General features: G+C 42.3%; 1 protein-coding gene across 6 annotated transcripts in view; it reads right to left on the bottom strand.

The window, feature by feature from the left end:
• The window catches only part of TCF3 (transcription factor 3), a 131,994-nt gene that overhangs the window by 87,613 nt on the left and 16,885 nt on the right, over positions 1–27,496 (bottom strand). The gene's annotated exons all lie outside the window — the stretch shown is intronic.

Genomic DNA, 27,496 nt, shown 5'->3' with positions numbered 1-27,496 from the left:
TTTAAGGAAACATTTCCTCCATTTCTTGATTTATGGCAATGAGGAATTGCTGAGGCTAAGATATTTGAGGAAACCCCTTGGGAGAACATAGTCCAGAAGGATTGGTTGACTGTATAGGGTGATGGGCAGGGGGCCAGAATATCTACCAGCTGTGGGTGCCTCTTCAAGCCATTAAGGGCAGCAAATCTATTTTCTGTCACATCTCCCAAGACATAATTTCTGGAAGGGAAATAAAAAAGACCCCAAAGTAGAGATCTTTCCTTTGGCTGTGGCTCATCTGTTTTCTGCCCTACAACAAAGTCTTGACCAGGATACTGTCTATGTGCATCTCACCCAAGCTAAAATAAAAATAAAAATTAATACTCTATTTACTCTTGCAATGGCATTATAAATATAAAAGCAAAAGCAAAAAAGAGGAGAAAACCCAAGAGCCCACAAATCCAAGTGGATTGAATTACCAAGTGTTTCACTTGCCTGCTAAATGTTGCTGCCTCCAGTCTGGAATTAAATAAACGGTATATCGACTGCTAGGTGTGTGCAAGCACAAGAGTCAGGAAATGTAATTTTCTGCTGACCCTGCCCTCTGTGCACCAAATTCATCCCTCCAACCGAGATTTACAGTCATGTGCTGCATACTGGATTCCTTCCCACAAGCAATAGCACTTAGACTTATATACCGCTTCACAGTGCTTTGCAGCCCTCTCTAAGTGATTTTACAGAATCAGCCTAATTGCCCCCAACAATCTGGGTCCTCATTTTACCACCCTCAGAAGAATGGAAGGCTCAGTCAATCCTGAGCCAATGAGAATCGAACTGCCGAACATCTGGTAATCAATAGTCAGCAGAATTAGTCTGAAAAACTGCATTCAAACCACTGCATCACCACGGCTCTTGCCTTTAGCTTCTTACACAAGCCATTTTTGTTGTTTCTTTTTCAAATTCAAGTCACCATCCCTGGCTGAACACCACAAAATATTGATAGAAGTTTTTAAGAAGAATTTGGACAGTCATTTCTCCGGAGTGGTGCAACATCTCCTGCTTGAGCAGGAGTTTAGACTAGAAGACCTCCAAGGTCCCTTCCAACTCTGTTATTTCCTTAATTCTGTAAACAATCTGAGGGAGTCTAATGTAATCTGGTTATCCAATATAAGGATGTGAACAAAACGGATAACTTTCTGCAACCCGGCTCCCGTGGATAGGAAAGGTTCAAATTTCATCTGTGTGGCAAATGCCAAAGAAACCATTTTCTTGTCTAAATTACTGAGGCAACAGGACATCTTTTACGTGCAGCTAGGAAAACTCCATGTTAACATCAACAGGCTACTTATTAACTGAGGCAAAAACACCACCTTTTTTTCTGTAGATCATCCGAAGAGACATTCAGATCTCTCGTGGGAAGACTACTGAGGGCAGCGTGTGTTGGTTTGTGTGTGAGAGAGAGAGGAAGGGGGGGCTTTTAAAGTACATCAGATACTTCCATGGGCATGATCAAGGGACACACTTCTTGGAGAAATAAAATGGGAGGTTAAACGTTCCCATGTCATTTACAGAGGCAATAAAGGGATGTTATTTCCCCCTAATTATATGTCAATAAATATTAGGGCACATCCATTTGGCCAAACTCTGCCAAAGACTGATTTCCATAGGCCTGTCTTCTGTTCTCTATATCTGTGTTTCTCAACCTTGGGGACTTGAGGATGTGTGGACTTCAACTCCCAGAATTCCCCAGCCAGTCATTGCTGGCTGAGGCATTCTGGGAATTGAAGTCCACACATCCTCAAGTCGCCATGTTTGAGAAACGCTGGTCGATATTCTCTACCTTGATGCCAAGAAGCGGAATCTGGACTGTAGACTATATTTAATGTTATGCATATTGCATGCACGCACTGCCACATGGCCAACACAGTCTGGCTCACACTTGCATGAAAATACCACTTGGGACTGAGGATTTGTGAGCAGAGGAAGTAGCCTTTTCAAGCTTCAGGGGGTAGTTCCCCCATGTAGCCCCAATACTGTTTGGGAGAGGGGAGAGTGAAAGGGGATTTCCCAACAAGCTTGTGGGACCAGTTTATGCAAAGGACAGGTGTAGAGACCCTCTCCCACAGGAACTCCCCCCCATTCTTTCTCACCATTTGTTTACTGAACACTCAACACCACTGTGCTGTTGGGCCCACTGCAACACAGTCATCGTTTACTCTTTCATTAAATCTCTGGCTGTGCTCATTTTGTTAATATTGTACAGCAACGATGGCAAATTACAAGGGTTTCACTCTAGTCAGCATCCTCCTTCAATGAAAAATCATCCTGGAGGTCCTTGCCTCAAGTAAACAATATGCCACAGAGCAAAAGACCTGATTTATTTATTAGGGTTTTTTTTAAAAAAATCCCGCCTTTATTTCTTTATGAATTCAAGGTGGAAAACATACATAATTCTCCTCCCTAATATGATTTTACCCACAAGAACAATCCTGTGAGGTAGGTTGGGTTGAGAGAGAAGGACCGGCCCAAAGTCGCCCACTGGCTTTTATGGCTAAGGCCATAGTACAGTACTAGAACTCACAGCCTCCTAGTGATTGGCGCAAAATCACCTAACTGGCTTTCATGGCTAAGGCAGGACTAGAACTCACAGCCTCCTAGTGATTGGCCCAAAATCACCTAACTGGCTTTCATGGCTAAGGCAGGACTAGAACTCACAGCCTCCTAGTGATTAGCCCAAAATCACTTAACTGGCTTTCATGGCTAAGGCAGGACTAGAACTCACAGTCTTCTACTGATTGGCCCAAAATCACCTAACTGGCTTTCATGGCTAAGGCGGTACTAGAACTCAAAGCCTCCTGCTGTACAGACGTAACTGCTACGTCCAATTGGTCTGAAGGACCAAAGCATATATTTTAGAACAGGACCTTTTGTCAAGAACAAGCATTTGTCAGAACAGTCACTGCTATTTCCTGCTCAAAGCAAAGGAATTAGAATTGCATAAGGAACCAGAGACATCTTTTTGTCCATCCAGAGAAGATGGCTGCAAGTTATTGCTGAGTTTTCATATATGTGACAGGCAATTGTTAAAGCCAACAGGCATCACTGTCCAGCTGCAAACTCCCTTTAGAGCAGGACTGTCCAACCTTAGCAACTTTAAGACCTGTGGACTTCAACTTCCATGGCTGGCTTGGGAATTCTGGGAATAGAAGTCCACAGGTCTTAAAAGTTGCTAAGGTTGGACACCCCTGTTTTAGAGCCTTTCCTGAATGTGGTTGGAACAACAGACATTCTTGGAGCAATTCTTCCTAATCTGGTGCCTTGTCCAGATGTAGTAGAGAATGGATTTCATCACTCTCAAACAATCTGAGCAGGGTGGCTGGGAGCAGCGAGGTCAGTGGGATGACATGCTAGAGAAGGTAGTTTTCAGGGATACCTGCAGGGAGCAAATAAAGCAGTTTGTGAAGGCTAGCAGTTGATTCAGCTAGGGAGGGGGGGGAGAGAAGAGTGGCACCTGGGGAGAATGGAGAAGTAAATCAGTGCCCTAAACACTTCCCGGCAGCTGTAAAAACAATTGTGCAAACAAAGGACTCCAAAAGGAGCAGCATTGAGTAGAAAAAAAGGTGTATGTGTGTGTGAGGGAGGGGGTGAGTTCAAAGTCTTACAATAAAATCAGATTTAAAACACACACACACATACTCTCACTCTTACTTGTGGGGAGAGAGTTTGGTCTATTGGTTAAGGCAGTAGACTAAAAAGTGGGAGATCATGAATTTTAGGCCTGTCTTAAGCGTGAAAATTGGCTGGGTAACTTTGGGCCAATCACCAATGGGCCGAGAGTTCTAAGCTCGCCTTAGGCGTAAAAGCTGGCTGGGTGACTTTGGGCCAATCACCAAGAGACTGAGAGTTCTAGTCCCGCCTTAGGCATGAAGGCCTTTGGGCCATTCACGCTTTTTCTGCCCAGCCCACCTCAAAGGGTTGTTGGGGGGAAATTAGGAAAAGGAAAGTGTTGAATAAGATCACAGCCTTGAGTTATTTGTAAAAATATTGAAAGGGGGAAGGAAATAAAATAAAATAAAAAACTAAACTAAACTAAAATAAATAGTGGGGCAACAGGTCTACAATTATAGACTGTGTTGTGACATCTTCTGCAACCTGCATGTTGGAGATATTCAGAATGCCCAAACTTCCCAACATCTGCCTTGTTTCATCAGCCTCTCTTTGGATCAAGTGTTTTCAGAATTTCAAAAGGAAATACTTTTGTTACCAGAGATGGAGATGCAAAAACGGATCGTTCATTATCAGATTTATGCAAATTCATGGACACAAGGCGCCAGTATACATGGCTATTCCCTTGCCCGATTGTAATCCAGCTACCGGCACCAAGACCGTATTGCATTAGCTCACATCTTGAGAGCAGCCAAGTGTCTGATATTGAATTTACACAACATTCTAAACTAAAAGGGGATAGATAGTGGGGGTATATGAATCAGATTTCATATTATATCAGAATGCTGTTTATTTGTTCAGGCTTAACAAATTATACGAACATAAGAACTGTATTTGGTTCAACCAGGTTTAACATGTGTTAATCCAGGCTAGGAGAAAATTAAGTGTTCTTATTAAGCAATAACTTTTTTATTTGTTTACATCTCTATAGCATTCTCTGGAAATGAGCATTCCAATAAATGAGCATTTACTAATTCATAGTGTGCCACAGCAGCAAAAATGAATGAAAAATATATCGGTGAGAAAGGAGCTATTGTTTGGGAGTGAGATGTCAGATTTGAAGGTGTTACATTTCTATCCTGGGTTCAAATCCTCGCTCAGCAGTGAGAATCAGTGAGAAACCACGGAATAGTCACTTTCTCTAAGCCTAATAAACACAGGAAAAGGGCAACTCAAATGATTTAAGGGGTTGAAGCAGCTTCCTTGTGAAGAGATTGTGACACTTGTGTCTACTTTGTGTAGAGAAAGGGTGAACAAGTGGGAACACGATTGAGATGTACAAATAGTCCTCGACTTACAGCCATTTATTTAGTGAGTATTGTATAAGTTACAACGCCACTGAAAAACTGACAGACTTTTTCACACTTAACAACAGTTGCAGCAACCACTTGGTCACATGATCAAAATTCGGATGCTTGGCAACTGCCTCATATTTATGACAGTTGCAGTTTTCTGGGGTCATGTGATCACCTTTTGTGACCTTCTGTCAAACAAAGGCAACAGGGGAGACCGATTCACTTAACAACCATGTAACTAACTTAACAACTGCAGCGCTCCACTTAACAACTGCAGCAAGAGAGTTTGTAAAGTGGGGCAAAACTCACTTAACAGCGGTCTGATTTGTCTCTGCAACCAACAAGACAGACACAGACTTCAACGGATAATAGAGCCGAGGTGGCGCAGTGGTTAGGGTGCAGTACTGCAGGCCACTTCAGCTGACTGTTTTCTGCAGTTCAGCGGTTCTAATCTCACCGGCTCAAGGTTGACTCAGCCTTCCATCCTTCCGAGGTGGGTGAAATGAGGACCCAGACTGTGGGGGCGATATGCTGACTCTGTAAACCGCTTAGAGAGGGCTGAAAGCCCTATGAAGCGGTATATAAGTCTAACTGCTATTGCTATTGCTATAATTAGAACTTCAGAAAACACAATTGCTACCAACTTGCCTTCCATTGAGGACCTGTACACTGCACGAGTCAAAAAGAGGGCTGAGAAAATATTTACAGACCCCTCGCATCCTGGATGTAAATTGTTTCAACTACTACCCTCAAAATGAAGCTATAGGGCACTGCACACCAGGACAACTTGACACAAGGACAGCTTTTTCCCCGAATGCCATCACTCTGCTTAACAACTAATTCCCACACCACTGTCAAACTATTTACTAAGACTGTATTACTATTATTTTTCTCTTCCTTCCTATTACCTACTGTATTTTTGGAGTATAAGATGCACCTCCCCCCCCAAAGAGAGTGGAAATGTTGGTGCGTCTTATACACTGAACGCAGCCATTTTTGGCCTCCTGAAGCCCCGCTCTGCGTGCCATTTTTGCGAAAAACTGAGGGTTTTTTGCCTTCCTTCATCCCCCAGCAGCCCTCTGCAGGCTTCAGCAGGACTCGGGCAAGGCAAATACCCCATTTGCCTTGCCCCAGTCCTGCTGAAGCCTGCAGAGGGCTGCTGGGGGCTGAGGGAAGGCAAAAAAAAAAAATTAAAAAAAAATTCTCATTTACCTTTTCGAAATCTTGGTGCGTCTTACAGTCTGAAAAATACAGTACCTCTTCCCACTTATGAATATAACCATGTTGCTTGTATCTTTAAATTTTTTATTGTTTTATTTGTTTCCTAGTATAATTTGGTTGCTTATTAGTAAGCTATGACTTTCACTAAGTGTTGTATCTTATTATTCTTGATGAATGTAGTCTATTTTATTTTTCTTTATGTATACTGAGAGCATAGGCACCAAAAGACAAATTCCTTGTCTGTCCAATCACACTTGGCCAATAAAGAATTCTATTCTATTCTATTCTATTCATGTCGTTTAGCAATGGAGTTTTGGACTCAGTTGTGGTCGTAAGTCAAGAACTACCTCTAAAAAATATATGCCCAACAAGGATAAAGAAAACAAAAAGAAACTATTTCTCCATTCTCTAAATGTGAGAACTAGAAGTCACCCAATGAAACTCCACTGTGGAAGAATCAGAAAGCACCATTTAAACAATCCATTTGGGACTGGCTACCATGAGATGTGGTGCTGGTTACCAGTTTGGCTAGGTTCAGAAAAGTTTCATGGAAATTGTGGGCAGATAACAGATATTAGTTCTGATGGCAGTGAGTTTGCTCTTTAAAGGCTGGGTGACTAGCACGCTTTCTTGGGTAATTGGTGGGCCACAGTCAGAATAGAGTGCAGGATGAGAACGGCCAGCCAGGGTTTAATCCAACAAGACAAGGCTTCAAGTTTTACCTTGCAAGAATAAATTGAGTCGTGCTTTCTTGTGCTATCTCAGATTCTTTGGAGGAAGACTGGGATAAATGCCTAGCTAACAATTGCAATAAAACTTTAATTCTTCCTTTTTTTTAAAAAAAAAATCCCTTTCCACTCCAAACCAAAATAACTTAAAGGAACAGTAATAGTAAAGCAGTTAAATAACAAACAACAGTTGTAGGCAGATAATTTTCGCCAAAGAACCTGGAAGCAAGAAAATGTGTAACACGTGGCCAATCCATCTTATTTTTAAGCACTAGAGAGCAAGTAAGGCGCTCAGGAAATATAAGAAGGAGTCATGATCCAAGGGTCGCTTCCGGTAAATAAATTGCTCACAAGCCAGACGGTGACTCACAGCAGCGGAAAGAGATAAGAAGAATTGTTCAGCGGCAAGGCAGGACAATTCCTTGTGTACCAAAAAAACAGGCAACCGTGTTCCCCCCCTTCTTCCTTAAAACAAAGTGTTCCTCCGCCATCACCTGCTTCTTTAAAAACTGGCGGAAACTCCTTCTGCTGGCAGCCTTTTGTTAGAGGCTGTTGTTTCAACTCCAGTTGCCACAACAAAGGGAATGATTACTTTCTTTTCTTGGGGACACCCTGGTGTTGTTGTTTTTTAAAAAAACTGATGTGTAAAAGTCTACTCACTGATGCCTGGAAACATAAGCCCGTCCATCCCCTGGACTGACGGGACGCTGGTTTAACACACAATGCACTTTCTTTATCGGCAGGAAAAAGTTAATGCTCTTTGTTTTTAATTACGAAACATTCCTTATTTATTTCTGAGCTTTAGAGGCGGCCCACCTTAAAAACAATTTTGGGAAGTTTGCATTGGAATAAAGAATACAAGAAAGAAGGAAGCAAGAAAAGAGTCCTAAGTACTTTGCAGGTGTCACTGGGAGAATTCACAACAAGAAAACCAGCAACACCTTAAGAGTTTTCATTCCTGGTTGAAGTGGATCAAATCTCCAAAACAGGATGCTCAACAACTCTGTTGCTGCATCAGCTTGTTTCAAACGATGGCAAAATCTTTCAGATTAATAGGACGAATCTTTCAAAAAAATAAAATAAATCTAGAAATATACTCCCAAATATCTTGCTGGATAAAAGCAAAACCAGTTTGTGCATTGCACAACCGTAATGTGGTTTGTTTGGATATGAATTTATGCGATCTGCAAACCCAGCAATTATGTAGGATGTAAACTCATGGTTTTTAGCTTAGTGAGATGTATGAACCAGGCCCCATTTTCAACAAACTATGGATACAACTGACCAATATGTAAATTCAGTCAAGAAGGAACCCAGTTTTCATCAATAATAAGCCAAATTAACTGTTCAACTCCAGAACAGTTCTGGTGTAGCTCTACTTGAGTAAACCCTGTTGCATCCTGTGCTTCCAGCTGAGTTAGAGCTATGATAGCACCCTCCACCACTCCAAGCAATGGCACTGCCACACTAACTTGGAAAATGAAAGGTAGTTCAGCGCCCTTTGTATTTTAAAGGTAACAGGCATGAGCCCTAAATTCATTCTCTCTTCATTTTAGTATATTTTTCATTAATTTTTTAAACAAGAAGTAAAAGCTAACACAAGCAAGTGACAGTAAGGAAGGGAAAGAAATCAAAGAAGAAACAAAGAGAGACAAAGTTCAATTAAAAAGTTTAAAGAAGTAGCTTCCGATAGTCTTCACAGTAGTTATAAATATATTTTGACACCCCCCCCCCTCTCTCTAGTTTGTTAGAATATTTAAATTTAGTAGCTGGAACAGTAAAGTGTATAATGGGCCAGAATACATAGTTGTAGTTGATTGGTTGGAGAGTGCTCCTGAATGAGGCAATCTATGCTATGATTGGTTGCTTTGGATGTAAAGGGGAGTTCCCCTTTTCCCTGCCTTTTTTTTCTGTGTGCTCCGTATGCTCCGTTTTAACCTCATGCTGTTAGTGTATACCTGACTATCTTGTTTGTTGTAAATATAAATGTTAAATATATTTATATAAATATAAATGTTGAATATGTTTTATTTATATAAAACTACAAGTTTGGAAAGAAGTGGCTTCTGATATTCTACACAGCAGTTATAAATATATTTTGATCTCTCTCTCTCTCTCTCTCTCTCTCGTTGCATCATCTTATCTTCTTTCAATAATCTATCCTGTCTAATCATCATAACCATAAGCCCTAAATTCATTCCTGATAACTTGAACGCAGTAAGTAAATCTCAGGATACGTAACGCAAGCCTAGTAAACAGGGCACAGGAACTCAAAACAGTCGTGGCCCAGACCACAAACGCAGCCAAGTGCAAAGGTAAGATTCAGAACGCGTCAACATTCGGCATTTCAAAATTATACCCGCACATATAAACACAGATCTAAATCAGAGGGTGTACAACAATTTAGGTTTTCAGTCTTCTCATTCTCATTCTACAAATTCCAACAAATGACAGCATGTTTGTCTATATACATGTGCAGACACACAAAGCAGGGTGGATAAAAATCGATTGTTTTTAAAAAAATAAAAAAATCAGATTTCTTTTTCATTTAAATCGTTTTTTTTTCATTCAAATCAGATTTTTTTTTAATTTTTATCGTTTATTTTAGAGATTGGATAACCATTTGTCTGAAATGGTGTAGATATCCTGCCCAAGCAGGGGGTTGGACTAGAAGACCTCCAAGGTCCCTTCCAACTCTGTTATTCTATTCTATTTTAATAAAATCCTTTTGGAGTAAAAAATCTATCTAAAGTTAGTTTTCTATTTAAGATGCATTAATAATGTAGTTTACTCAGCATGAAATGGAACTTAGTTATGTAGCATGAGGCTGTATATTCTGCAATATTGGGACTGTCAGTGAGTCAATAGCGGGTAAGAAGAGGAGCCGCAACGGGACAGAGATGGCAGTTGCTCTTTAAAAATTATGATTTAAACTGACCTGATTTAAATCATGCCTTTTTTACTAGTGATTTAAATAATTATTTAAATCATGATTTAAATCGGCTCGATTACATCAAATCCACCCTGACACAAAGTATAAAATGTAGATGTTAATGCCATAGGAAACAGCAATGGGAAACTGCATAAAAGAGATTCTATGGGGAATTACATTCCAAACTATGTAGGAAGATTTATCTCATGGTCCGGGAAGCCATCATAACTAATAGCCTCCATTTCAGTGGCAGTATATGATATCTCTGAGCAACATGCTAACAGTAAACCAGGATTTTCCAACCATGGCAACTTTAAGATGGGTGGACTCTCTATTCCCAGAATTCTGGGGGCTGAAATCCACACGTCTTAGAATTGTCAAGAGTGGAAGGGTGAGGCTTTTTGTTTCTTTGGCCAGAAACCATCCTGGGATTTCCAATATGGTTTGTCGAACTGCCAAAGTGTTAAAAGAGACACTCATTCAAACAGTGGCACAATTGGGTAAGATCTCACACTCATCGCTCATCAATGAGGGTCTAAGTGGGAATATTCCTTCTGATGAAGCTAAAGTCTGAATTCTACTCTCCTACGGGAAATATAATGGCTTCAGGAAAGTAACCATAATTCAGGAACCAGGATGAAGGGAAAGAGAGCTGAAGGTAGAAGAAATTCCCAAAGCAATTTAAAATAGCCAGTCCTCCAATGGAGTTAAAATTAGTTTTTCAGGCCCACTTCCTGGCCTGAAGAGCTATTCCCCAGATCTGGAATTGTCATCAGGGATATAAAAGACCTGGCATGTTAACTATGCAAGCCTTCTTCTTCAGCAAAGTTATGCAAGTCTTTCGTTTCACTCTTGGCCTCTCCTGGGGAAGAGGTAGGCAAGAAAGTGGTCTCCGGGGTTAGGAAAGAGATCCTACAGGATCTAGATCCCTTCTTGGAAGAATGAATTATCTTCCTAAGACTAGAAGTAGTCTTAGGAACTACTAGAAGTAGTCCTCGACTTACAACAGTTCATTTAGCGACTGCTCAGAGTTGTAACGGCTCTGAAAAGAGAGACTTATGACCGCTTTTCACACTTGCAAATGCTGCAGCATCCCCATGGCCGCGTGATCAAAATTCAGGGGCTTGGCAACTGACTCATATATATGACCAATACAGTTTCCCAGGGTCATGTGATCACCTTTTGTGACCTTCTGACAAGTCAAGTCAATGGGGAAGCCAGATTCACTTAACAACCGTGTTACTAAGAACTGCAATGATTCACTTAACATCTATGGTAAGAAGGATCATAAAACAGGGCAAAACCCATTTAATAACTGTCTTGCTTAGCCACAGAAATGTTCTTAAAATGGAGGACACACCCAGAGCAGTGGAGAGGTTTCATTTGCTTGAGGGGTAAAATGAGAGGTGTTAAATGAATATACTTGGTTTGGGCAATCCACAGCTTCCAACGACCTATTACTCAGCTGGGGGAAAATATACGCGGTCAACAAATCTAAGCCACACCGAATTAATGGCCAAAGGAGTTGCCAGCTTTAACCTGGGCTGGAGGCACCATCACCTTCCAGGTGTTTTTAAACTCTAGTTCTTATCTACTCCAACCCCCTGGCTGGAGTGGGATTTGAGTCCAGTTGCATCTGGAGAGCTTCAGATGCTTCAGACCCATGTTATAAACAATAATAAAAGTAATTGGCCTATCTCAGGTCCTTGGGAAGGACTTGACAGGGAGATAAAAATGCCAAATCACGTCTAAACATTTGGCTGACTATGCAACGAACCATATTTACAAAAGACCACACCGCCTGGATTTGCACATATATTACGTCGCTACATTACGACATCCTAGATTCTTGGAAAGACCTTGATGTGTATGAAGGCCAACACCAGCTAAAGAACTGGCAACTGTGATTTCACATTGTTGTGTGTACAATAATAAAATATCATCCTGTCTTTAACAGGACACCCTATGCTTATGGTGGCGAACCTATGGCATGCATGGTAGAGGGGGCATGCAGAGCCCTTTCCTTGGGCACGCGCGACATCGCAGCACCCCTGCTCCATCGTGTTTCTTGCCGCCACTTGCAGGACTAAAATAAATGCGTGAAACAGCATTCCGCCTTGGTGGCGGTGCATTTGCTGTAGCTGCCTCCATGGTCTGCCCCTTGCGCAGCACGGTGAAGTTTAGCACACTTCACAATGGGGAAGATGGTGTCCCATCCTTCTCCCGGAGCCCATTACAACACGGAGCCACAATGTGACCCTGCTCTTTCTCGCCTCCCGGATGTCAGTTGCTTTTCCTACAGAGCTGCCTGTGTTGGGATGTCCCACCGCCCCGCCGGTAAGCTAGTCTTCGGGCCGACCAGCTGAGTGTGGCCATGCTGCTCCTGAGCTGCTTGGCCTCCAGAGGTCAGATTCCCACCACCCAGCACCAGTTCAAGGGTTCCTTCCCCTCCCAGGGGGGAGGAATGGAGGGAGGGAGAGGGGAAAAGAGAGAGAGAGAGAAAAAGAGAGGGGGGGAAGAACGAGGGAGGGAAAGAGAAATGATATTACAAAAGTTTTTCTTAGAACAATTACCTGCACTCTGCGTTTTATCATTATTTTAGGTAGTAAAATCTCATTAATTGCCGGGTTGGCACTTTGCAATAAATAAGTGGGTTTTGGGTTGCAGTTTGGCCACTCGGTCTCTAAAAAGTTCCCCATCACTGCCCTATGCCCTATTAAGCAGGGACCCAAATCGCTCAGGAATGTCCATGGCTGGGGAATTAGAAGCCAAGTCTCCCTGTCCTAACCCAGCATCTTTCTCTCTGCAACTTAAAAGGAGTTGGAAGGGACGCTGGAGATCTTCTAGTCCAGCCCTCTGCTCAAGCAAGAGATCCTATACCATTTCAGACAAATGATTGTCCAATCTTTTCTTAAAAACCTCCAGTGTTGAAGCACCCACAGCTTCTGAAGGCAAGTCGTTCCACTGCAGTGGTGGGTTCCGGATTAAATTCCAACCAGTACAATTGGAACGGGCCTGGCGGCATCCACATGGACATGCGCAGCGTGCGCATGTGTCTTAGAGCCTCCGTGATGCTCCAGCTGCTCAGCGGAGTGTCGCACAGGTGTTGTATGCACCATGTTCATGCGCAGAAGCCTTAAAAGACTGGTAAAGAGCTTGGGCGGGCAGATGGGCTTTCCGGAGCACCGTACCAGAATGGTATCTGGTGCTCCAGGCAGGCTCCGGTACACCAGTACCGGGGCGTACCGCCTGCAACCCACCCTTGTTCCACTGGTTAATTGTTCTCACTGTCAAGAAATTTCTCCTTAGTTCTCAGTTGCTTCTCTCCTTGATTAGTTTCCACCCATTGCTTCTTATCCTGCCTTAAGGTGCTTTGGAGAATAGATTGACTCCCACTTCCTTGTGGCAGCACCTGAGATACTGGAACACAGCTATCATGTCACCCCTAGTCCTTCTTTTCATTAAACTAGACATACTCAACAACAGAAAGCTCTTTTAATTTTTAAAGGCAAATTAACAGGACAATTTGACGAGAGAGTGAGAAAGGCTGTATATATGCATCTGCAAATAAATATTCCTCCAACAGGTCCATGTGGGTGGGAAGAACTTCCTTGCACAAAAACATATGCCAAAAGCCCAATCTTTGCTGATAATTTGCAAAAGATATCATCTTCTTCAATTTAAAAAAAAACCTTCACCTCTTAAAAAAACGAAAAATGCACTCCTGAAAAATAAACAGATTTTAATTCCATCAGGAAAGTACACCGAATTTCCTCTCCCTCCCCCCCCTCCCCATCTTCCCCCATAGCAACCCAAACGTGGAGGCTGCTCATATGGCGAAAATCCCAGCTCTGCATTTGAAATGCAGTTGGACTTTCAAATGCAAATACCAACAGAAGCATAACATATGGTGGAGGTTAGCTCTTATTTTTCCTAATTAAATGGTGTACTGCTGTTTCGTATAACAATGTTAATAGGGTATTTGCAAGCTTTTGGAAAGGAGACCACTGTGATTGTTAAGGGGAAAAGAAGAGGAAATTGATTGGGCAAGAGCTGGAGAAAAAAGAGGAGCGCCAATCACCCCACGACACCATCCTTTCTCATTAGCAGGCTCCCAATAGTATTGGGAGGGGGGGAGGCAGGAAGAAGAAGAAGAAAAAAGAAGAGATTCCTGAAATAGAGAGGGGGTCCCTCAACACAGCGCTCTTTGCTCCAGTCCTGCTCGTCCAATTTGTAGTTTTTGGATTTTCCAAAGCCATTTTCCAAAAAGCACATGGGATAATCTACAGTTGCAATGGCAAATATCCTTCTTTTTTGGGTGTGTGTGTGTGTGTGCACAAATGGAGAGCATGGTTTTTTTTTGTTTTTTTTTTAGAAGAGAAGCTGTTATCCCTTTGGCTGTTTTTCTCTCTAGAAATGTCCTAATGTCCTTCTCCCTCTCCCCCCCTCCCCCAGGGGACTGGATGGGAAACAAAGAAACCCAGAGGTAAACAAAGGGTTAAGCTTGCCAGGCAAATTCAGAGATGGATAGTAGCGATTTCATAGTTCAGTTGCCAACTGCTTTCCCGTTGCCTGTGTCTTGCACAGACTGGCACAAATGCGGCGTTAACTCGTTCTCTTTCACACGCACAAATCAACACTGGCCACAAAATGAATTGCAGGACCCAATCTGGGTCAGTTACCAAAACCGGAGGATTCGTCCTCCCAAGCTTTTGGATTCGTGCCGGAGCCCATTCTCAGGGAATGTCACACATTCTGGTGAGAAAGAAGCTCCCTGAGAATGGGCTCCAGCACGAGTCCAAATGCTCAGAAGACTAAACCTTTGGTCCCAGTGAAGTGATCTAAATGTCAGCAAAGATGTTGAGACTCTGAAAGAGTGCAGAGAAGAGTAACAAAGATGATTAGGGAACTCGAGAATAAAATATATAAAGAACGGTTGCAGGAACTGGGTATGTCTAGTCTTATGAAAAGAAGGACTAGGGGTGACATGTTAGCAGTGTTCCAATATCTCAGAGGCTGCCACAAAGAAGAGGGAGTCAAACTATTCTCCAAAGCACTTGAGGATAGGACAAAGAGCAATGGGTGGAAACTAATCAAGGAGAGAAGCAACCTAGAACTAAGGAGAAATTTCTTGACAGTGAGAACAATTAATCAGTGGAACAACTTGCTTCCAGAAGTTGTCAATGCTCCAAACACTGGAAGTTTTTAAGAAGAGATTAGATAACCATTTGTCTGAAGTGGTATAGGGTTTCCTGCCTAAGCAGGGGGTTGGACTAGAACACCTCCAAGGTCCCTTCCAACTCTGTTACTCTATTCTAAATTGGATCCTGCAACATTTGTGACAAAATAGCAGTTATAGCAGTTAGACTTATATACCGCTTCATAGGGCTTTCAGCCCTCTCTAAGCGGTTTACAGAGTCAGCATATTGCCCCCAACAACAATCTGGGTCCTCATTTTACCCACCTCGGAAGGATGGAAGGCTGAGTCAACCCTGAGCCGGTGAGATTTGAACAGCCGAACTGCTGATCTAGCAGTCAGCTGAAGTAGCCTGCAGTGCTGCATTTAACCACTGCGCCACCTCGGCTCTTACATCAAAATGTATTGCCCACCACTAACATGGGTTGCTTACAAAGCACTGCCCCTAATTCACAACTGGCTTTCCAACTATTCAAAACTAGTAATCAGATGCTATGATCTTGACTGTGGCTGCAGACATCATGCTAACCCATGCTTCAATTCTGGTTTTGCAGAATGATTGAAAGTAGCCTGATTCATATATAATAACGCTATGTCCTCATGTGTGCTTTATAAAATTGTAGTGGCAAATTGCACTAGGTAGAACATCAAAAATAAACTTTGCAAAGGTGTAGAGTGTATAAAGGTGGCCAAGGTGGCGCAGTGGTTAGAGTGCAGTACTGCAGGCCACTTCAGCTGACTGCTATCTGTAGTTCAGCAGTTCAAATCTCACCGGCTCAAGGTTGACTCAGCCTTCCATCCTTCCGAGGTGGATGAAATGTGGACCTAGACTGTGGGGGCAATATGCTGACTCTGTAAACCGCTTAGAGGGCTGAAAGCCCTATGAAGCGGTATATAAGTCTAACTGCTATTGCTATTGCTACAAAGCCTATGTAGACCTTGTATAGACAACATAATAAAACAGGGGACTCATTTACGTGGAATATAATAGGTTCAAAAACGATAGTTCTATAAATGTATTAGAAATATATACATACTTGTAGGATGAGTGGCAGAACATGGGGCCAGAGTTAAAAGAGAGATCAGTCTAGAATTCCTAAGTAGCCACAAGCGAACTAACTCCAACCTCCCTTGAATTCCTTTGATTCTTATCTAACTCCAAGCAGGTGCTAACCTTTAATTTGAGAAGATTCCTATTTGTAAGCTTTTTTTTAGCAATAAATCAATTTGATTGGACATTTACATGCGTGGACCTGGGCTTTCCAGCCTGACATTATTTGGATAATCAGTTATTTGCATTAGATAAGTAAGCAGGGAGGGGTAATTGTTATAATGACAAATCACACTATAATTTTCTTTGTTGTATTTCTTTCATTTTTATGTGTTCTTTCTTCCCCTCCTTTTTGACAAATGTATGTATCTTGATCATTATTATTGTGTTTTGTTCTTTTTACTTAACTTTTTTTTGTTATTAATAAGCAATAAAAAATAGGAACATGAAAAAATAAAGGTTACAAAGGGTTTTGAGCCATGTGTTGGGGGTTACGCACCACAATGTAATATGTGCAGCAAAATCAAATTGAATTTAATCTCAATGACATGTTAGTTTCATTAATGTTATATAGTTATAATGCGATTATTCTCCAGTCATGTCTTTTATAATTTCCCCCTTAGGTCATGTTTAAAATTACAATTTGATAACAGCTTTTGGATGTCTAGAGCTGCATTCAAAGTTTATAAAGGAGGCGGGCCATGTGGTCTTAAATTATGCATCTTTAGTGTAATCATATATAATTTTTAATACTCTGGCTTGCAAGCACAGAAAGAAATAAGCACCCCTTCTTTTCCTTATTCTTTTTTAACAGACTTGAGGTTCTAGTTTTAGAAAGCAAGCTGGAGTTTTCCCACTTTGGATACAAAACACAGGGATAAACCTGGAGAAATAGAAATAGAACCCATCCATGGTGCATAATTCTGGGTTTGAGCAGAAGTCCTTGACTTACAACCACAATTGAGCTCAAAATTTATTGCTAATCAAGGCAATTATTACGTAGAGTTTTGCCCTATTTTACAATCTTTCTTGTCAGTTGTTAAATGAATCACTGCAGTTGTTAAATTAAGAACATGGTTAAGTGAATGGGGCTTAACTTTGCTTGTCAGAAGGTTGCAAAAGGTGATACATGACACTGCAACCATCATAAATACATGTCACTTGCCAAGCATCCCAATGTTGATCACATGACCACACCATAAGTGTGAAAAATAGCAGTACCACTTAAATTTATATACCGCTTTACAGCCTTATGCGGTTTAGTCAGCCTCAGAAGGTTTGTATCTGTAAAATTTATATTGTTTCATTTGTTTCCTAGTATACTTAGATTGCATATTAGTAACCTATGACTATCACTAAGTGTTGTATCTTATGATTCTTGATGAAAGTATTCTGTTTTATTTTTCTTGATGTACATTGAGAGCATATGCATCAAAGAGAAATTCCTTGTGTGTCCAATCACACTTGGCCAATAAAGAATTCTATTCTGTTCTATTCTATTCTAATTTCTATTCTATTCAGACAAAAAATGGAATTTAAATTTTGTGTGTGCACAAGAGAGCGAGCAACCTGGAGAATCTCCAGATACCTTGCATACCTCAGGGTTTTTTTTTTGTTTTTTGTTTAAAAACCACACAACTTGCTTGTTTTCTTCCAGTTAAGATTACTGGGCAAAAATGAAGGAGGGCAAGGTGTCACACTCTTTGCAACAGGCTCTGAAATCCAAATTGGATACCTGGCCAAGCAAGGTATTCAAACAATGCATCGTGGATCTTGCTACTGAAGGCCATCCCATTACAAATTGACCAGCCAGTGAGGACCAATTTGGGGAGAAACATCTTATTTTGCCTTCCATTATTGAGCTTGGAAAAGGAGAATGTGAGAAGATTCATAGGCCTCAAAAATGTTCTGCTGCGTTGAGCCAGGGGTTTGTTAGGCTGGCATTTTGTTTCTAAGACAACTTAGTCACTTTGTTCTAGAAAGGCTGACAGGAGGGTTCGAAAAGATGGATGTAATGATACTTATAATTATAGTCAAGGCTATGGTTTTCCCAGTTGCAATGTATGGCTGTGAAAGATGGACCATAAGAAAGGCTGAGCGCTGAAGTATATTGAGGCCTTTGAACTATGATGCTGGAGAAGACTCCTGCGAGTCCCTTGGACTGCAAGGCGATCCAACCGGTCAGTCCTAGAGGAGATCAACCCTGACTGCTCTTTAGAAGGCCAGATCCTGAAGAGGAGACTCAAATACTAATGAGAAAGAAGGACTCACTGGAGAAGAGCCTAATGCTGGGAATGATTGAGGGATGACAGAGAATGAGATGGCAGGATGGAATCACTGAAAGATCGGCATGAGCTTAAATGGACTCCAGAGGATGGTAGAGGACAGGAAGGCCTGGAGGAACGTTGTCCATGGGGTTGCAATGGGTCGGACACGACTTCGCAACGAACAACAACGATAATTATGGGTTTTATTAAATCTTTCCTTCACATTTGCATAGCTCTTTATAAAATCTTGCCCAGAGATCTGAACTTTCTTAAACCCCAAGCGGATAGCTCTATGGATAGCGTTTCCAAACTTTTTATTTTAAGCAGGTGAACAGAAAGTCTGGTATCATCCACGGCTCTACAATAAAAGGTGGAGACTTTATTTCTTCTTCTATCCAGGTTAGCAGTTTAATTCTTTGTTTGGGAGATGAAGAGAGAGAGAGGCTTGTTGCAGGGACCTCTGCAGCTCTCAGAAGCCTTGCCAACACATTTCTTTCTCCATCTTTTGGAAAGAGATCAAAGCGTGCCAGGTTAACAATTAAAAAGAAAATACAGAACTCTAAAGCCTTCCCCAATACATTTTTTTTTTTTGCCAAAAAGGTAGCTAAAAAGGCAGCAAAGGGATTACCGGGTCAAGAGATGGCTGATTGGTTGGGTGGGCCCAGAGATCTGAGCAGTACAAAAAAATCACACAGTGCGGGCATGAACAATATGTCAACCCAGGGGTATATGTAACTTTATTTTTTAAAATCTGTTATTATATTTCATCCCTCAAAACCAAGTTTTCCTAGGGCAGCTCACAGCCTCAAATGCAGCGCCCAAAACTGTTAGAAGTTTAGCCAATTTTGTCAATCTTATTTCATTCTGCCCTTGCCTTTTTGTGTGGCAGGTGTTAGGGGCACACAGGGAGAGTCCAAGCAGGAACAAGATGCCCTGTCATCTCACCAGTCTTTAGAACGTTTTCTCAGATTTCCCTCAATTTCAGCTCTTCATTTTTTTAAAGATATGGTCTCAATCTTGAGGACTAGGAACTTTTAAAAAAAAGGACTGGTGGAAACTGAACCCTGCATCTCACAGCTCTTTCTCTAATCCTGCAGAATTATGTGTCGCTGTGCACACGTTTCATCTTTCACAAACATATTTTTTCTAGGCCAGCCATGTATAGACTAAAGTTCCAGAAACTGCAAACGTGGCTTCTACTGTCCTATTTTAAAGACAGGTAGGCATGCAAACCACACTCAAGTTCAATTTTAATTGCATGGATGTGCACAAGAAAGCCAATCGGGGTTTGTTTTCCCAGCCCTGTTTACTTTTATTTCTATATTTATTTGTTAAATTTATTTGCTGCCTGTCTCATCGTGGTGCTCCATTCTCTGGCAGCACTAGCATTTTTGTCCCTAAAATTGCAATGCTTAGCTTTGTACATGCTTTAAGTTTTCAAGGCATAAATACAACGGGAAAGGTATTTACATATTGATTTATATGCCACCTTCTCTCCAGAGCAGCTCAAGGCAGTGTATAATATCATCCTCCAATTTTTCCACATGCCAAGCTTGTGAGATAGGCCAAGCTGAACTCTGAGTCTCCTAACTCAGCACCTGTGGCATTGGATTGTATTGGATATGGGGCTGAGAGGGAGGGATGGCCAAGTCAGCCAATGAATTTCCACGGTTGAAAAGGGGACAATAACCTGGATCTCCCTCCTCCTAGTCTAGCCCCTTCGATGTTCTTGACTGGTTCTGGGGCTCAGAGGGAGGGACCAGCCCAAAGCCAGCCAATGAACATTCGTGGCTGAAGGGAGGTTTTCCACTTCTAGTCCAGGCCCTTCACTGCTCTTGATTAACTCTATGGTTGAAAGAGGGAAGGATTGGCCCCAAACCAGCCAATGGAGTTCATAGGTATGAGACAGGAAAGGGGTGTGCGGAAGAGTACTAAACCCCAGGTCTCCACGCAGTCCAGCTTCTTAACCCCTATACGTCATTGGCACTCATCGGTTTATTTTTAAGAGAGGAAGGATGCTGGCATTTACCAGGATATCCTCTTAATTTTCTGTTTAACATTGTACACAAATATAGGAAGCTAATTTACTTTAGGAAGCCATTTATGTATCCATTTCAGTTCTGTACGGTCTGTTCTAACTGCAAGTCGCAGTGCTCAACCCAAGACAGTTCATTTAAAGACCAAGTGGCTACACTGGAGTAATGTATTAAAAGGCTGGTTAAGTGTTCAACTCGGTCACTTTTTCCTGGCCTAGCATGAACAAATGAATACAACCCGTTTGGTTGGCCAAAATTACAATGTATTATGTGAACCCAGAAAATGAGTTCATGTAATAATAAAGGTAAAAGGTAAAGGTTCCCCTCGCACATATATGCTTGTCGTTCCCGACTCTAGGGGGTGGTGCTCATCTTCGGGTGTTCAAACCCGAAGAGCCAGCGCTATCCGAAGACACCGCTGTGGTCATGTGGCTGGCATGACTAAATGCCGAAGGTGCATGGAACGCTGTTACCTTCCCACCAAAGGTGGTCTCTATTTTTCTACTTGCATTTTTTACATGCTTTCGAATTGCTAGGTTGGCAGAAGCTGGGACAAGTAACGGGAGCTCACTCCGTTACGCAGCACTAAGGATTCGAACTGCCAAAACTTTCTGATCGACAAACTAAAAATCTTAGCCACTGAGCCACCGCATCCCTTAAAGGTAAATAAATAAAGGTTTGAACTTTTTTTCTGATTCTTGTTAATTTTAATAATTATTCTTCAAGAATCACTTTGGACAGAGAAATAGGTGGCATATAAGGGTAATTAAAATGTCATCTTCCCCCTCACCCCCGGATTTTGTCCCAGGATTTGGTTAAAATGTGGGATGTGACTCCTTAACAATTGTGATTGTGCAGAGAATATGGGGCATCCCAAATGGATTAATTATTGGCTGATTTTAATCGGCATGCTCTATGATATCCAGGGTTGTCTGGAGTTTTCAGACGGCCTTATGATAGGAAGACCTAACATCCCTAATAGTCGCTATTCTTATTTAACCATCGATTACATACACACTTTGACACAGACTTGGGACTTTATTATTATTATTTTAATGAAAGGTTGAATTCTGACTCATTTTTCTCATGCTCTTGCGCCATAGCAGCAAATATTCTACCTGCCACAGATGCTCCAGGAAGCTGTAAAGAGTCGAGCCTGCTATTGCTGAAGCCGCTCCAGATCAGGGCTGTGCTCAAATCCAAACAAAGTGGGAGAATGCAAAGAGAAGAACCACAGCAAGACACCCCCAGATTGAGGTGTGGTGACCCAGCACGCTGTCAACACACCCATGGGAAAAAGAGCCGATTCCCAACTTTCCAAAGGAACAACAAAAACATGAGGCATAAAAGCACCTGGCAGATCTGATGAAGGTATAAACTTTTTTTCTGTGCAAACAGCAGGGAAGGTACATCATTTCCCCCCTGTCCCTCTCTTACTATATTAGCACAGCTTTGCTCAACCTGATACTCTGCAGATGTGGTGAGAAAAACATCTGGAGGCTCCAAGATTAGGGACATCTGCATGAGGGGAGAATGGGGGAGTTACCCCCAAAAATGTTTTTTGAAGAATGGGGCAAAAAGGGAAGCACAACTTGACGAATCACTACCAGATGAGATAAAGACCAGATGGCCTTTTTAAAAAAAGGATTTATAAGTTCACAAAAGTTCAAGGGACTTAGGAGAATGCTGTTACCAGATGAGTCTGCTTAGGGGTCTACCTTGGGTCTGGCTCATTGGACTAAGATTCTTTGTTGGCTGGGTTATGACTTTCGCTAATCATCAACTGTAGCTCACAAACTATGATGGATAATCACAACTCTCCCAAAAGCCACATTATGGCTTAGCATGTGGGAGGACCAAGCCAGGGTTTTTTTTGACTACTAACTTGCCCCAAGCTTTTTCTCAGTGTTTGCCAGTATTAACCTCTTAAAGGGAAATGAGCACTATATCTCAGCCCGTGCGCATGTAAAAAATTGAGCTGTACCATAAACTCTATTTTTTAGACAAAACACTGGGTAATTTTTTAATATATGCAATGCTTGACATATTATTTCTTGGGCCAACAGGCTGGTATAGCCCCCAAAAGCCAAACTTAAATGAGTTAAGCCAGGAGAAATAATGCAGTTGTCATTTGATTACATAAATTAAATGCAGGTTAATTTAATTCCCACGCATTCAGTCTTTTTGCCCCTTCTCACTTTAAAATATCGCAATCTAGGGACAACTTGTGGAAGGCTTAGAACAGACATGTCAAACATGCGGCCTGCGAGCTGGATCTGGACCGCAACAGGCTCAGAGTTGGTCCCGCGGGGTCGTCCCGGAACGAGGGACCAGCCGGTGCCACCCCAGCCACATCCACCTGGTCAGCCATGCTGACCGGGCCACGCTCACCCTGACCCCTCAAAGATGTTCCAGCCAGCATGAGAAAAATTCTTATGGCAAAATGGAGACTGTGACACACACGCAAACACACACACACACACACAATGCTGATGATATGTGGGGAAACTGCATCTTTCCTATCCAGGAAGGAGAGCACTGTATTTCAACCTTGGCAAATTTTAAGACTTCAACTCCCACAATTCCCCAGCCAACATTGCTTGGACCACATGTCTTAAAACTGCCAAGGTTGAGAAACATTAGACTAGAGAATGCACTTTACAGCATTTTGTTATATCCAACCTGGGATTCTCCAGGTTAAATCACATGCTTTTCTGCTGTCCCCCAGGGGCCTTGCCAAAATTCTACCCCTGCAGCCCATTTGCCCCACAAATGTCAAACTTCTATCCCAGTGGTGGGATTCAGCCAGTTCGCACCACTTTGGGAGAACCAGTTGTTAACTTTCTGAGCAGTTTGGTGAACTGGTTGTTGGAAGAAATCATTAGGGCAGAGAACCGGTTGTTAAATTATTTGAATCCCACCACTGTTCTATCCCCACCTCCTCAAACTAGGGTTAAAAACACAGTAGAAGCTTCTTTGCCATACTATGAGTAATTATACTGAAGCTTTCCTCCCTCCTTCCAGCTCCTCAAAAAGGTCACGTCTGCTGCGTTGATATTGCTACAAGCTGCCTCAAAAATGTAGAGGAAAGGCATTTAAAAAAAAAAAAAGGTTAAAAGCTGGTTTGCAAAATTCCCCCTTCATACAAGAAAGAAACCCCATTCTTTTTCTTAGATGATTTGGGAGACTTCAGGTCATTCTAGAAGGAAAGCTGTAGGGAAAATGTTTAGCATAAAAGTCTTCAGGTGTATTTATTTATTAATATACAGCATTTTGTAGAGAGGGTGAAGGCAGAGTACATAGTGTTCCCTCTTCCTAATTTTTCCTACACCAACCCTGCAAGGTTGGGCTTTGAGGCAGAGACTGGTCCAACGTCAACCAATTAGCTTCCATGGCTGAGAGGGAACTAGAATCTACAGGTCTCATCACTCCTAGTCCAGCCCCTTCTGCACAAGACCTGATAGGCTGAGAGGGGAGTACGGGCCCAAATATCAGCCAATGAGTTTCCATGGCTTGAGAGCAGACTGGAATCCAGTTCTCATCACTCCTAGTCCAGTCCCTTCCCCAAAGACCTGATTGGGCTGAAAGAGGGAGGAACTGACACAAAGTCAGCCACTGAGCTTCCATGGCTGAAAGGGGGACTAAACCTGGGTTTCCCCACTCCTAGTCTAGCACTATTCATACTAGGCCATGCTGCCTTTGAACCCAAAAACCCTCTCTCCAGGTCACCAACATGCACACAACAAGGGAGAGGGGTCTTGACTGTGCAGCTGCATCCATTATTGTGACTTATTGCCCTCCCCGCTTCCATGATCTCTCCTCTCTATTTATCTATACACAGCTTATATATACATAGCCTAGTCATTGCATGCCTTTAGAAAAGGTTTGTGTGTGTATAAACTCTTAAAGCAGCAGCTCAAAAACTACCCATAACAACACTGGCATGAAATCAAATTAAACTGGGATTATAATGTATCCATCGCCCCATCAGTGCATTAGAGAAAGGAAAAAAAATCCAAGAGGGAGCTGAGTTTCGCTAACTTATTCTAGGACATCTGGCTTCACAGTGAAATGTGGTAAAAACTATAACTCCCATTATGAACATGTTTCTGAGTGGTTGGATTAAACTCCTAGTTAATCCTTACCAGGTTGGGAGGGCATAATCCAGAGGGCAGGGCACTGAACAAATAAGTCCTGGAAAAATAGATTTATTTTTTTTGCAAATTTACTGTTCTGTATCTAAACGATGTCATATTATGGGTGATTACCATTTTTTTTTGACTATAAGATGTACCAGAGTATAAGACGCACCAAGATTTCGAAGAGAAAAACAAGAAAAAATAGTTTTTGGCCTTCATGCGTCCAGTTTTTGCCCTCCTCAGGCCTCCCAAACCCTCTACATATCCCACAGGACGTGCAGGGCAGGGTTTCGGGAGGCCAAAAATGGCCGTATTCAGTGTATAAGACACACTGTTATTTCCGCTCCGGGGTCTGTGTGCATCTTATACTCCGAAAAGTACAGTAATTACAGCCGCTCTGAAGCAGCATCTGAAGAGCACAGAAAGAAGCACATGGGACAGTGTGTGTGAATACTCAGACATGGTTCCTAATACAATAACTGTAAGATTATTGGTTTGAGGTTTTTTTGTGAGGCGTGCATGCAGCAGACCAAAATTAGTCTTGTTCTGCCAACCTGCAGGTATGGCTTGTTCAATAAAGTACGGTGAAAAAGAGCACAGTTTTGCACAGTGTATGAACAAAATGTTAGTCTATCTCTTAAGAGAGAAAAACATTCTTCCAAATCTGTAATGTGTTGTTCTCTCCAGAATGGCAGATCCCATAGTTGCTGTTGGCATTTCTTGGCATCCGCAAAGGTGTAGCTGGTGGGTGTGGCGGGAGGAGGATGGAGAAAACACCATAATAATTGGTGAATTAAAACCGCCGAATAATGGGGCAGAGCCGGCCCAGGCCAATTTACAGGCCGCACAACTGATCTGAGTGGCTGATTGACGCTTCTGGTCTCTGGAATTTACACACAGAACTGATAGGAAATCCTGAGAACATGTTTGGATGGGTGTCAGTGTTGGGTGTATCACTCAAAGAGATAAATCAGAAAGACAGTTGCTTCGAGATGGAATAGCAAGTCTGAGTGCAGAATTTCCTAAGTTTAAGACTTTGGCACTTCCAGTTCATAAAGGTGAGGAAATCATAGGAGGTGGAAAGAAACCTCTCTGCTTGAGAGAGTCTAAAAAAAGTTTTCTTAACCTCCACCTCAGCAGCTTTAAGATGCCTGGACTTCAACTCCCAGAATTCCCCCAGCCAAGATGAGGTTGATAAATACTGGCCTAGAAAGACTGCTCATCAATGTTGCAATATGGAGTTGGGTGGACCTTGCCTGCTTTTCTTTAAATGCGTTTTATCCAGCTCGTCTTTTAATTACACAGCCTGAATCAAAAGGAGCTGACACAAAGGTGGTGGGTTTTCTTCCAGCCCTAGAGAACAAAAGCCAGACAGAGCTGGAGTGTAAACTTATGGATCCAAATCCCACTCGTGATTCCTTAAGTATGGAAGAAAGAACAACAATAATACCCCTCAAGCAAATACATCCCATAAGGGTTGACTGTGGCAAGTATCTCCATTTTGAAACTCTTTTTTTTTTGGGTGAAAAAGAGCATCAAAGGGGGAAAACACAGCAGACACGACAACCTTCAGGCACAGAACATGTGGCGTGGAATTTGGCTTTGTTCTCCCCGCCTGTAGCTTCAACATTCAACACTTGCACAAACTTGTATTGCCCGCTGGCAGAAAAAAAAGCGTTTTCTCGAACACACGCCCCAAATCAAAGTGATCCCCAGTGACAATGGAGTTCAGTTCTTTACTTTCATGCTAAAGGACCAGCCCAAGAAGAAAAGAGAGCGCTCTGTAGCTTTATACCATTAATAAATAAAAAGGGTGGGAATTTCCCTTCATTTTCAACTTTGTTTGGCTCTTCATTCACCTGGGAGGGGGAGGAGAGACCTTCCAGGTGTTTGGGACTATGACTCCTCCATCTCTTGCCCACGGCTAGGAAGCCAGGGTATCTCGAAGGGACCAACCTGACAGTTCCGTAAGTGCCATACACAACACCGATTGCTTAAATCACTGTTTTTCAATGCTGCCAACTTTGTGTGGACTTCAACTCCCAGTATTCTCCTGCAGAAGGCTAAAGTTGCTAAGATTGAAAAACACTTGAGAGACCGCCTGCTGCCAATTACCTCCAATAGACCGATTAGATCCCACAGATTAGGCCTCCTCCGAATTCCATCCGCTGGCCAATGCCGACTGGCGACTACCCGGAGGAGAGCCTTCTCTGTGGCTGCTCCGACCCTCTGGAACGAGCTCCCCGTGGAGATTCGAACCCTCACCACCCTCCAGGCCTTCCGCAAAGCCCTTAAAACCTGGCTGCTCCGACAGGCCTGGGGCTAAAGAGCTTTTGCCCCCCCCCCTCGAATGGTATGGTTGTTGTGTGCTTTTAAATTGTGTATTGTTTTGTTCGTCTTTTTTATCCCTTATCTGTACCCGCTTCCCTTGACTTGGATTGTGAGCTGCCCTGAGTCCCCTTCGGGGAAAAGGGCGGCATATAAATGCAATAAATTCAATTCAATTCACTTCTTTTAAAAAGCAAAGCAAAGAACAAGAATATGTCCATTGGCTTATAAAATATGAACACTTCGCTAAATAAGGAAGTGCCAATAAAGAGGAATAGCTCAGGGTTGAAATGAGGGGGTCCCTTGGTGCTCTCTGAGCTTGTTTGTTTTTCTTGCAGATGTTTCATTACCCAAACTAGGTAATATCATCACTGCGTAAAGAAGTACATTTTCAAAAAGCCCACATATTTAAAAAAAAGCACAACCATAGCAGAGTCAAAATAGCAGGATGTCATTTTATTCCTTAGATCCCTGCTCCAGATAATCTTTTATGTGAACAGCCCTCCAGATGAGATCAAGACAAACAAAAAAGAAAAAAAGAAACAGTGGCGTTTAACTGGGGGAAAAGGAAGCCTTAAGTCACTGGACCAGATTTTT

Source organism: Thamnophis elegans, chromosome 1 (assembly GCF_009769535.1).
Source record: "Thamnophis elegans isolate rThaEle1 chromosome 1, rThaEle1.pri, whole genome shotgun sequence".
Classification (NCBI taxonomy): domain Eukaryota; kingdom Metazoa; phylum Chordata; class Lepidosauria; order Squamata; family Colubridae; genus Thamnophis; species Thamnophis elegans.
This window is presented reverse-complemented; position numbering and strand designations above follow the sequence as displayed.